The 11,629-nt window shown below is 46.2% G+C and overlaps 1 long non-coding RNA gene and 1 pseudogene across 50 annotated transcripts; both read left to right on the plus strand.

The window, feature by feature from the left end:
- The first annotated feature begins 2,514 nt into the window (after positions 1-2,514).
- LOC118399706 (E3 ubiquitin-protein ligase TRIM47-like) lies at positions 2,515-3,725 on the plus strand (annotated as a pseudogene).
- A 2,532-nt stretch (positions 3,726-6,257) lies between these two features.
- LOC127912203 (uncharacterized) lies at positions 6,258-11,101 on the plus strand. Of its 50 annotated transcripts, none has more exons than XR_008081552.1 (10): positions 6,258-7,451; positions 7,955-8,214; positions 8,463-8,670; positions 8,804-9,011; positions 9,064-9,271; positions 9,480-9,687; positions 9,844-9,947; positions 10,014-10,065; positions 10,118-10,547; positions 10,796-11,101. It is a non-coding gene; the product is annotated as an uncharacterized LOC127912203 (long non-coding RNA). The 50 variants fall into 50 exon arrangements; XR_008081575.1 differs by having other exon boundaries at positions 10,170-10,547; XR_008081536.1 differs by having other exon boundaries at positions 9,480-9,895.
- The last annotated feature ends 528 nt before the right edge of the window (positions 11,102-11,629 follow it).

The raw sequence follows: 11,629 nt of genomic DNA on the forward strand, positions 1-11,629 counted from the left end.
AGAGCCATAAGGGAGACGAGGCATCTACCACCCCACTACCACAATCAGATTAGAGCCATTAGGGAGACTAGGCATCTACCACCCCACTAGCACTATCAGATTAGAGCCATAAAGGAGACTAGACATCTACCACCATCAGATTAGAGCCAAAAAGGTGTTTAGACATCTACCACACCACTTCCACTATCAGATTAGACCCATACGGGAGGCTAGACATCTACCACTATCAGATTAGAGCCATTAGGTAGACTAGAGATCTACCACTAGCAGATTAGAGCTATTAGGGAGACTAGACATCTACCACCCCACTACAACTATTAGATTAGAGCCATAAGGGAGAAAATGCATCTACCACCCCACTACCACTATCAGATTAGAGCCATAAAGGAGACTAGACATCTACTAGACATTAACTATATATATATATAATATATATATATATATATATATATATCACACATCATCAGTCCTTATCTGTGGTACTGTATATTAACTATATACCACACCTCCTCAGTCCTTATCTGTGGTACTGTATATTAACTATATACCACACCTCCTCAGTCCTTATCTGTGGTACTGTATATTAACTATATACCACACCTCCTCAGTCCTTATCTGTGGTACTGTATATTAACTATATACCACACCTCATCAGTCCTTATCTGTGGTACTGTATATTAACTATATACCACACCTCCTCACTTATCTATACTGTATATTAACATATACCACACCTCCTCAGTCCTTATCTGTGGTACTGTATATATACCACACCTCCTCACTTATATAACCACACCTCCTCAGTCCTTATCTGTGGTACTGTATATTAACTATATACCACACCTCATCAGTCCTTATCTGTGGTACTGTATATTAACTATATACCACACCTCCTCAGTCCTTATCTGTGGTACTGTATATTAACTATATACCACACCTCCTCAGTCCTTATCTGTGGTACTGTATATTAACTATATACCACACCTCCTCAGTCCTTATCTGTGGTACTGTATATTAACTATATACCACACCTCCTCAGTCCTTATCTGTGGTACTGTATATTAACTATATACCACACCTCCTCAGTCCTTATCTGTGGTACTGTATATTAACTATATACCACACCTCCTCAGTCCTTATCTGTGGTACTGTATATTAACTATATACCACACCTCCTCAGTCCTTATCTGTGGTACTGTATATTAACTATATACCACACCTCCTCAGTCCTTATCTGTGGTACTGTATATTAACTATATACCACACCTCCTCAGTCCTTATCTGTGGTACTGTATATTAACTATATACCACACCTCCTCAGTCCTTATCTGTGGTACTGTATATTAACTATATACCACACCTCCTCAGTCCTTATCTGTGGTACTGTATATTAACTATATACCACACTCCTCAGTCCTTATCTGTGGTACTGTATATTAACTATATACCACACCTCCTCAGTCCTTATCTGTGGTACTGTATATTAACTATATACCACACCTCCTCAGTCCTTATCTGTGGTACTGTATATTAACTATATACCACACCTCCTCAGTCCTTATCTGTGGTACTGTATATTAACTATATACCACACCTCCTCAGTCCTTATCTGTGGTACTGTATATTAACTATATACCACACCTCCTCAGTCCTTATCTGTGGTACTGTATATTAACTATATACCACACCTCCTCAGTCCTTATCTGTGGTACTGTATATTAACTATATACCACACCTCCTCAGTCCTTATCTGTGGTACTGTATATTAACTATATACCACACTCTCCTCAGTCCTTATCTGTGGTACTGTATATTAACTATATACCACACCTCCTCAGTCCTTATCTGTGGTACTGTATATTAACTATATACCACACCTCCTCAGTCCTTATCTGTGGTACTGTATATTAACTATATACCACACCTCCTCAGTCCTTATCTGTGGTACTGTATATTAACTATATACCACACCTCCTCAGTCCTTATCTGTGGTACTGTATATTAACTATATACCACACCTCCTCAGTCCTTATCTGTGGTACTGTATATTAACTATATACCACACCTCCTCAGTCCTTATCTGTGGTACTGTATATTAACTATATACCACACCTCCTCAGTCCTTATCTGTGGTACTGTATATTAACTATATATCACACCTCCTCAGTCCTTATCTGTGGTACTGTATATTAACTATATACCACACCTCCTCAGTCCTTATTGATTAATTACAACACATAGGTGTATTATAAGGTATTATAAAGGTAATTAAAATAATGATACATACGTACTTCATAGAAACTGTTACCCTTCATATATTCTAACAACTCACATTTTATGATTCATTATGTCATTTGTTCCATGTTAAGGGCTCTAACCTTGGAACAAAACTATTTGTCTCCCTCTTGCTGTTGCATGCAGTTCCTCTCTCTCTTCCTCCATTCCTCTAACCCCTCCCTCCTTTCTAACCCCACCCCGCTGGCAGAACCAGGAAGTCCCTCCCCTTCCCACAAACTCTCTTCTGAGGAAACGAAACTGATCTGAGTCTCTGTGTCGTCTGTCTGTGAGAGAGTGAACAACCGTCCAAATGGCTCAGCAGGGAGTTCTGCTGGACCAGGACCAGTTCTGTTGTTCTGTCTGTCTGGATCTACTGAAGGAGCCGGTCACTATTCCCTGTGGACACAGTTACTGTAGGAGCTGTATTGAGGGCTGCTGGGACCAGGATGTTCTGAAAGGGGTCTATAGCTGTCCTCAGTGCAGAGAGACCTTCACTCCAAGGCCTAATCTGAGGAAAAATAACATGTTGGCTGAGCTGGTGGAGAAACTGAGGAAGACAGGACTCCAGGCTGCTCCCCCTCCTGCTCTGTGCTATGCTGGACCTGGAGATGTGGTGTGTGATGTCTGCACTGGGACCAGAAAGCAGAAAGCCCTCATGTCCTGTCTGGCGTGTCTGGCCTCTTACTGTGAGACTCACCTCCAACCTCACTATGAATCTCCTGCTTTGAAGAAGCACAAGCTGGTCAAAGCCACGGCACAACTACAGGAGAAGATCTGCTCTCATCATGACAAACTGCTGGAGGTTTACTGTCGTACCGATCAGCAGTGTATCTGTCTGCTGTGTGTGATGGATGGACATAAAGGCCATGATACAGTGTCAGCTGCAGCAGAGAGGACTGAGAAACAGGTAAGACCAGAACAACTTGTCTGATAAACAAAGAATTAAAGATACAGTAGGAACTAAATCTGTTTGAATATGAGATCATTCAAATGAAATGGATCCACAGCAGAACAAATATGAACACAAACCTTGAGTATATAGATATGTTAACCCAGATTCTCCAAATGTATCACCATTTTCTAAAGTCAAACACTATTATCATTCTGAATGGCCTTTTATGAGTCCAAAGTTCAGTCTCAACCCCTTGATACATGTAGGCCTACCATAAAAACTATAATCATTCACATAGCAACATAATATCATGTTGTAAAGGGACTTCCTCAGGATTGTAGACCTTCCTCTCTATGGGTCCTATGTCACATTACTATACTATTGATCTACTGGACTAATAAAGCTTGATAGCTCATTGAAGAGTGATTCTCCACAGAGGCAGCTGGGGATGAGTCAGCAGAAGGTCCAGCAGAGATTCCAGGAGAGAGAGAAGGAGCTGAAGGAGCTCCAACAGGCTGTGAAGTCTTTCAAGGTGAGTATTGTTGACCAGAGGAGACACACCATTTCACTTCTCTCCTCCAGTCAGAGAGAGAGAGAGAGGGGCCCCTATCCAATCCCACTGACCCCACTGTTGGGAACAGGCTGTCTGGGCCCCTTTCAGAGAATAGACTGGTTCATGTAACCGACTGGGCTGCCTCATCACATAACCATGAGTAACCATGACTGTCCCCTATACATTAACATGGAGCTCTCTCTCTCTCAATTCAATTCAAAGGTCTTTATTGGCATGGGAAACATATATTTACTTTGCCAAAGCAAATGAAGTAGATAATAAACAATCATGAATGAACAGTAAACATTAAACAACATTTATTTTCAAAAGAATAGAGACATTTCAAATGTTATAATTCAAGTGCAAACAGAGTGAGTCGTGCCCCAGACTGAGTTCTGGAGGTGAAATGGAAATGAATGAGGGAGAGTTCAGTGAGGTAGAAGGTGTGGAGAAGAGTTCAGAACCAGAGAAGTTTATTTGAAGTGTATTTATTAAAGCCAAAGCTAAAGCTTCCCTAAACAATTCAATACATCAGTCAATATATTTTCTCTGTGATTTATTTTCTCTCCGTCAACCGTTCCATCGCATCTTAACCGTCTTACCGGGCGGGCACTAGGACCCGGGGGAGGCTGCTGCTGCAGAGGCTGCTGCACCGCTCGTGACTGTCAGTCCTCCTTGTAGCTCATTGGTTAAGCTGTGGCTCGAGCCTGTTAACGGTTAACGGACAGGAAACGGCTCTGACAGGACACATTCATGTCGAGGCAGTGATGTGAATGTGTGGTAAGTTAGAATAGAGAGAGAGACTTTTCACCACTATAGACTTTGGTCATAATCAAAGCTTTGTTAACCAATAGGTTTTTATGTGAGGCTGCCTGTAAGTTACAGTGTAACAGACGTTACTAACGGTAACGGTGTCTTTTAAATTCGACATAAGTTATGTGGCGATGATATCTAGTTAACGTTGTATTTAATGTAGTGTAATGACCTGACTAGATCATAAAGGAACAATTGTCCAGACAGAGGATTGAGTTACGAATTGACGGTTTATTAGCAACTTTACACCGGCTACTGTTTGGCCTTCGCTCACGCCAAATCAATGAAAGATTCCCCACAAGCCAATCGGGACCTTCTCTTGTGAAGCCCAGACGGAAGAGAGAGAACAAAGGCTGAACCTTAACTTCCAATGCCCCGCCCCCTCCACGCCACTCCGCCAACCACCAGGACGCCCGGCATCAGAACATCCCAGGCATTCCTGTGATTGGCAGATAGCAGGTTGATTGGCATGTCGGACCCCGCGAACACTGGGAACTGGTAAGTAGAACACAACCAGCTACTAGCCGAACACAGAACACACAGCTGTCTGTGCGGGTCGCTACAGTAGTTTTACTATCTGTACCAGGCTATAAATGACACAGATAATATCTAGTTAACGTTGTATTTAATGTAGTTTTACTATCTGTACCAGGCTATAAATGACTCAGATAATATCTAGTTAACGTTGTATTTAATGTAGTTTTACTATCTGTACCAGGCTATAAATGACACAGATAATATCTAGTTAACGTTGTATTTAATGTAGTTTTACTATCTGTACCAGGCTATAAATGACACAGATAATATCTAGTTAACGTTGTATTTAATGTAGTTTTACTATCTGTACCAGGCTATAAATGACACAGATAATATCTAGTTAACGTTGTATTTAATGTAGTTTTACTATCTGTACCAGGCTATAAATGACACAGATAATATCTAGTTAACGTTGTATTTAATGTAGTTTTACTATCTGTACCAGGCTATAAATGACACAGATAATATCTAGTTAACGTTGTATTTAATGTAGTTTTACTATCTGTACCAGGCTATAAATGACAGATAATATCTAGTTAACGTTGTATTTAATGTAGTTTTACTATCTGTACCAGGCTATAAATGACACAGATAATATCTAGTTAACGTTGTATTTAATGTAGTTTTACTATCTGTACCAGGCTATAAATGACTCAGATAATATCTAGTTAACGTTGTATTTAATGTAGTTTTAATCTGTACCAGGCTATAAATGACACAGATAATATATTTAATGTAGTTTTACTAGTTATAAATGACACAGATAATATTTAATGTATTTAATTTTACTATCTGTACCAGGCTATAAATGACACAGATAATATCTAGTTAACGTTGTATTTAATGTAGTTTTACTATCTGTACCAGGCTATAAATGACTCAGATAATATCTAGTTAACGTTGTATTTAATGTAGTTTTACTATCTGTACCAGGCTATAAATTTCAGATAATATCTAGTTAACGTTGTATTTAATGTAGTTTTACTATCTGTACCAGGCTATAAATGACACAGATAATATCTAGTTAACGTTGTATTTAATGTAGTTTTACTATCTGTACCAGGCTATAAATGACACAGATAATATCTAGTTAACGTATTTTGTATTTAATGTAGTTTTACTATCTGTGCCAGGCTATAAATGATATTGCAAAAAATTTGCTATAAAAAGCTTGAAAAAGTTTATCTTTGTCTAATATGAGATGACACAAACACACAGAGACAGTGTTGTGGCAAAGCTACCAGGAAACTATCAATCATGGGAACATTGCTCAGATTTGAACATCTGACCATGCTGGTGATATTGCAGAGAGAAGGGAGTATCTGAGGAGAATTGTTGTGGTCACATCAATGTTAGGAAGTCAGGGACTCTCTTTCCGTGCCAATGATGAATCTAGTGAAAGCACAAAGAGAGGGAACTCTCAATAGTAAAACTAAAATAAAACTCAAACCACTTACTAGATCCATCATGTTGAACTGAGAACCAAGAACTGGTGGTCCTTCTGTAGCACAGTTGGTAGAGCATGGCGCTTGTAATGCCAGGGTAGTGGGTTCGATTCCCGGGACCACCCATACGTAGAATGTATGCACACATGACTGTAAGTCGCTTTGGATAAAAGCGTCTGCTAAATGGCATATATTATATTATTATATTATTATTATATTATATATATTATATATTATAACTACGGTATTGATGTCAAAACAGAAGAGATGTTGGTGGACAGAAACTTTCTTTCCCGGAAAAGAGAGGCTGGTGTTCTGTACCTGTCTGTCCAGGAGGGAGGAGAGTAGAGCAGGACCAAGAGGTGTTCTGTACCTGTCTGTCCAGGAGGGAGGAGAGTAGAGCAGGACCAAGAGGTGTTCTGTACCTGTCTGTCCAGGAGGGAGGAGAGTAGAGGAGGACCAAGAGGTGTTCTGTACCTGTCTGTCCAGGAGGGAGGAGAGTAGAGCAGGACCAAGAGGTGTTCTGTACCTGTCTGTCCAGGAGGGAGGAGAGTAGAGGAGGACCAAGAGGTGTTCTGTACCTGTCTGTCCAGGAGGGAGGAGAGTAGAGGAGGACCAAGAGGTGTTCTGTACCTGTCTGTCCAGGAGGGAGGAGAGTAGAGGAGGACCAAGAGGTGTTCTGTACCTGTCTGTCCAGGAGGGAGGAGAGTAGAGGAGGACCAAGAGGTGTTCTGTACCTGTCTGTCCAGGAGGGAGGAGAGTAGAGCAGGACCAAGAGGTGTTCTGTACCTGTCTGTCCAGGAGGGAGGAGAGTAGAGCAGGACCAAGAGGTGTTCTGTACCTGTCTGTCCAGGAGGGAGGAGAGTAGAGGAGGACCAAGAGGTGTTCTGTACCTGTCTGTCCAGGAGGGAGGAGAGTAGAGCAGGACCAAGAGGTGTTCTGTACCTGTCTGTCCAGGAGGGAGGAGAGTAGAGCAGGACCAAGAGGTGTTCTGTACCTGTCTGTCCAGGAGGGAGGGGAGAGTAGAGCAGGACCAAGAGGTGTTCTGTACCTGTCTGTCCAGGAGGGAGGAGAGTAGAGCAGGACCAAGAGGTGTTCTGTACCTGTCTGTCCAGGAGGGAGGAGAGTACCTGTCTGTCCAGGAGGGAGGAGAGTAGAGCAGGACCAAGAGGTGTTCTGTACCTGTCTGTCCAGGAGGGAGGAGAGTAGAGCAGGACCAAGAGGTGTTCTGTACCTGTCTGTCCAGGAGGGAGGAGAGTAGAGCAGGACCAAGAGGTGTTCTGTACCTGTCTGTCCAGGAGGGAGGAGAGTAGAGCAGGACCAAGAGGTGTTCTGTACCTGTCTGTCCAGGAGGGAGGAGAGTAGAGCAGGACCAAGAGGTGTTCTGTACCTGTCTGTCCAGGACCTGTCTGGAGGAGAGTAGAGCAGGACCAAGAGGTGTTCTGTACCTGTCTGTCCAGGAGGGAGGAGAGTAGAGCAGGACCAAGAGGTGTTCTGTACCTGTCTGTCCAGGAGGGAGGAGAGTAGAGCAGGACCAAGAGGTGTTCTGTACCTGTCTGTCCAGGAGGGAGGAGAGTAGAGCAGGACCAAGAGGTGTTCTGTACCTGTCTGTCCAGGAGGGAGGAGAGTAGAGCAGGACCAAGAGGTGTTCTGTACCTGTCTGTCCAGGAGGGAGGAGAGTAGAGCAGGACCAAGAGGTGTTCTGTACCTGTCTGTCCAGGAGGGAGGAGAGTAGAGCAGGACCAAGAGGTGTTCTGTACCTGTCTGTCCAGGAGAGTAGAGCAGGACCAAGAGGTGTTCTGTACCTGTCTGTCCAGGAGGGAGGAGAGTAGAGCAGGACCAAGAGGTGTTCTGTACCTGTCTGTCCAGGAGGGAGGAGAGTAGAGCAGGACCAAGAGGTGTTCTGTACCTGTCTGTCCAGGAGGTGGTAGAGCAGGACCAAGAGGTGTTCTGTACCTGTCTGTCCAGGAGGGAGGAGAGTAGAGCAGGACCAAGAGGTGTTCTGTACCTGTCTGTCCAGGAGGGAGGAGAGTAGAGCAGGACCAAGAGGTGTTCTGTACCTGTCTGTCCAGGAGGGAGGAGAGTAGAGCAGGACCAAGAGGTGTTCTGTACCTGTCTGTCCAGGAGGGAGGAGAGTAGAGCAGGACCAAGAGGTGTTCTGTACCTGTCTGTCCAGGAGGGAGGAGAGTAGAGCAGGACCAAGAGGTGTTCTGTACCTGTCTGTCCAGGAGGGAGGAGAGTAGAGAGGACCAAGAGGTGACCTGTCTGTCCAGAGAGGACCAAGAGGTGTTCTGTACCTGTCTGTCCAGGAGGGAGGAGAGTAGAGCAGGACCAAGAGGTGTTCTGTACCTGTCTGTCCAGGAGGGAGGAGAGTAGAGCAGGACCAAGAGGTGTTCTGTACCTGTCTGTCCAGGAGGGAGGAGAGTAGAGGAGGACCAAGAGGTGTTCTGTACCTGTCTGTCCAGGAGGGAGGAGAGTAGAGGAGGACCAAGAGGTGTTCTGTACCTGTCTGTCCAGGAGGGAGGAGAGTAGGGCAGGACCAAGAGGTGTTCTGTACCTGTCTGTCCAGGAGGGAGGAGAGTAGAGCAGGACCAAGAGGTGTTCTGTACCTGTCTGTCCAGGAGGGAGGAGAGTAGAGCAGGACCAAGAGGTGTTCTGTACCTGTCTGTCCAGGAGGGAGGAGAGTAGAGGAGGACCAAGAGGTGTTCTGTACCTGTCTGTCCAGGAGGGAGGAGAGTAGAGGAGGACCAAGAGGTGTTCTGTACCTGTCTGTCCAGGAGGGAGGAGAGTAGAGCAGGACCAAGAGGTGTTCTGTACCTGTCTGTCCAGGAGGGAGGAGAGTAGAGCAGGACCAAGAGGTGTTCTGTACCTGTCTGTCCAGGAGGGAGGAGAGTAGAGCAGGACCAAGAGGTGTTCTGTACCTGTCTGTCCAGGAGGGAGGAGAGTAGAGCAGGACCAAGAGGTGTTCTGTACCTGTCTGTCCAGGAGGGAGGAGAGTAGAGCAGGACCAAGAGGTGTTCTGTACCTGTCTGTCCAGGAGGGAGGAGAGTAGAGCAGGACCAAGAGGTGTTCTGTACCTGTCTGTCCAGGAGGGAGGAGAGTAGAGGAGGACCAAGAGGTGTTCTGTACCTGTCTGTCCAGGAGGGAGGAGAGTAGAGGAGGACCAAGAGGTGTTCTGTACCTGTCTGTCCAGGAGGGAGGAGAGTAGAGCAGGACCAAGAGGTGTTCTGTACCTGTCTGTCCAGGAGGGAGGAGAGTAGAGCAGGACCAAGAGGTGTTCTGTACCTGTCTGTCCAGGAGGGAGGAGAGTAGAGCAGGACCAAGAGGTGTTCTGTACCTGTCTGTCCAGGAGGGAGGAGAGTAGAGCAGGACCAAGAGGTGTTCTGTACCTGTCTGTCCAGGAGGGAGGAGAGTAGAGCAGGACCAAGAGGTGTTCTGTACCTGTCTGTCCAGGAGGGTCTGTCCAGGAGGGAGGAGAGTAGAGCAGGACCAAGAGGTGTTCTGTACCTGTCTGTCCAGGAGGGAGGAGAGTAGAGGAGGACCAAGAGGTGTTCTGTACCTGTCTGTCCAGGAGGGAGGAGAGTAGAGCAGGACCAAGAGGTGTTCTGTACCTGTCTGTCCAGGAGGGAGGAGAGTAGAGCAGGACCAAGAGGTGTTCTGTACCTGTCTGTCCAGGAGGGAGGAGAGTAGAGGAGGACCAAGAGGTGTTCTGTACCTGTCTGTCCAGGAGGGTCTGTCCAGGAGGGAGGAGAGTAGAGCAGGACCAAGAGGTGTTCTGTACCTGTCTGTCCAGGAGGGAGGAGAGTAGAGGAGGACCAAGAGGTGTTCTGTACCTGTCTGTCCAGGAGGGAGGAGAGTAGAGGAGGACCAAGAGGTGTTCTGTACCTGTCTGTCCAGGAGGGAGGAGAGTAGAGGAGGACCAAGAGGTGTTCTGTACCTGTCTGTCCAGGAGGGAGGAGAGTAGAGCAGGACCAAGAGGTGTTCTGTACCTGTCTGTCCAGGAGGGAGGAGAGTAGAGCAGGACCAAGAGGTGTTCTGTACCTGTCTGTCCAGGAGGGAGGAGAGTAGAGCAGGACCAAGAGGTGTTCTGTACCTGTCTGTCCTAGAGGAGGACCAAGAGGTGTTCTGTACCTGTCTGTCCAGGAGGGAGGAGAGTAGAGGAGGACCAAGAGGTGTTCTGTACCTGTCTGTCCAGGAGGGAGGAGAGTAGAGCAGGACCAAGAGGTGTTCTGTACCTGTCTGTCCAGGAGGGAGGAGAGTAGAGAGGAGGACCAAGAGGTGTTCTGTACCTGTCTGTCCAGGAGGGAGGAGAGTAGAGCAGGACCAAGAGGTGTTCTGTACCTGTCTGTCCAGGAGGGAGGAGAGTAGAGGAGGACCAAGAGGTGTTCTGTACCTGTCTGTCCAGGAGGGAGGAGAGTAGAGGAGGACCAAGAGGTGTTCTGTACCTGTCTGTCCAGGAGGGAGGAGAGTAGAGCAGGACCAAGAGGTGTTCTGTACCTGTCTGTCCAGGAGGGAGGAGAGTAGAGCAGGACCAAGAGGTGTTCTGTACCTGTCTGTCCAGGAGGGAGGAGAGTAGAGCAGGACCAAGAGGTGTTCTGTACCTGTCTGTCCAGGAGGGAGGAGAGTAGAGCAGGACCAAGAGGTGTTCTGTACCTGTCTGTCCAGGAGGAGGGAGGAGAGTAGAGGAGGACCAAGAGGTGTTCTGTACCTGTCTGTCCAGGAGGGAGGAGAGTAGAGCAGGACCAAGAGGTGTTCTGTACCTGTCTGTCCAGGAGGGAGGAGAGTAGAGCAGGACCAAGAGGTGTTCTGTACCTGTCTGTCCAGGACCTGTCTGTCCAGGAGGAGAGAGTAGAGGAGGACCAAGAGGTGTTCTGTACCTGTCTGTCCAGGAGGGAGGAGAGTAGAGCAGGACCAAGAGGTGTTCTGTACCTGTCTGTCCAGGAGGGAGGAGAGTAGAGCAGGACCAAGAGGTGTTCTGTACCTGTCTGTCCAGGAGGGAGGAGAGTAGAGCAGGACCAAGAGGTGTTCTGTACCTGTCTGTCCAGGAGGGAGGAGAGTAGAGCAGGACCAAGAGGTGTTCTGTACCTGTCTGTCCAGGAGGGAGGAGAGTAG

The sequence above is a fragment of the Oncorhynchus keta genome, chromosome 26 (genome assembly GCF_023373465.1).
Source record: "Oncorhynchus keta strain PuntledgeMale-10-30-2019 chromosome 26, Oket_V2, whole genome shotgun sequence".
NCBI classification, from domain to species: Eukaryota; Metazoa; Chordata; class Actinopteri; order Salmoniformes; family Salmonidae; genus Oncorhynchus; species Oncorhynchus keta.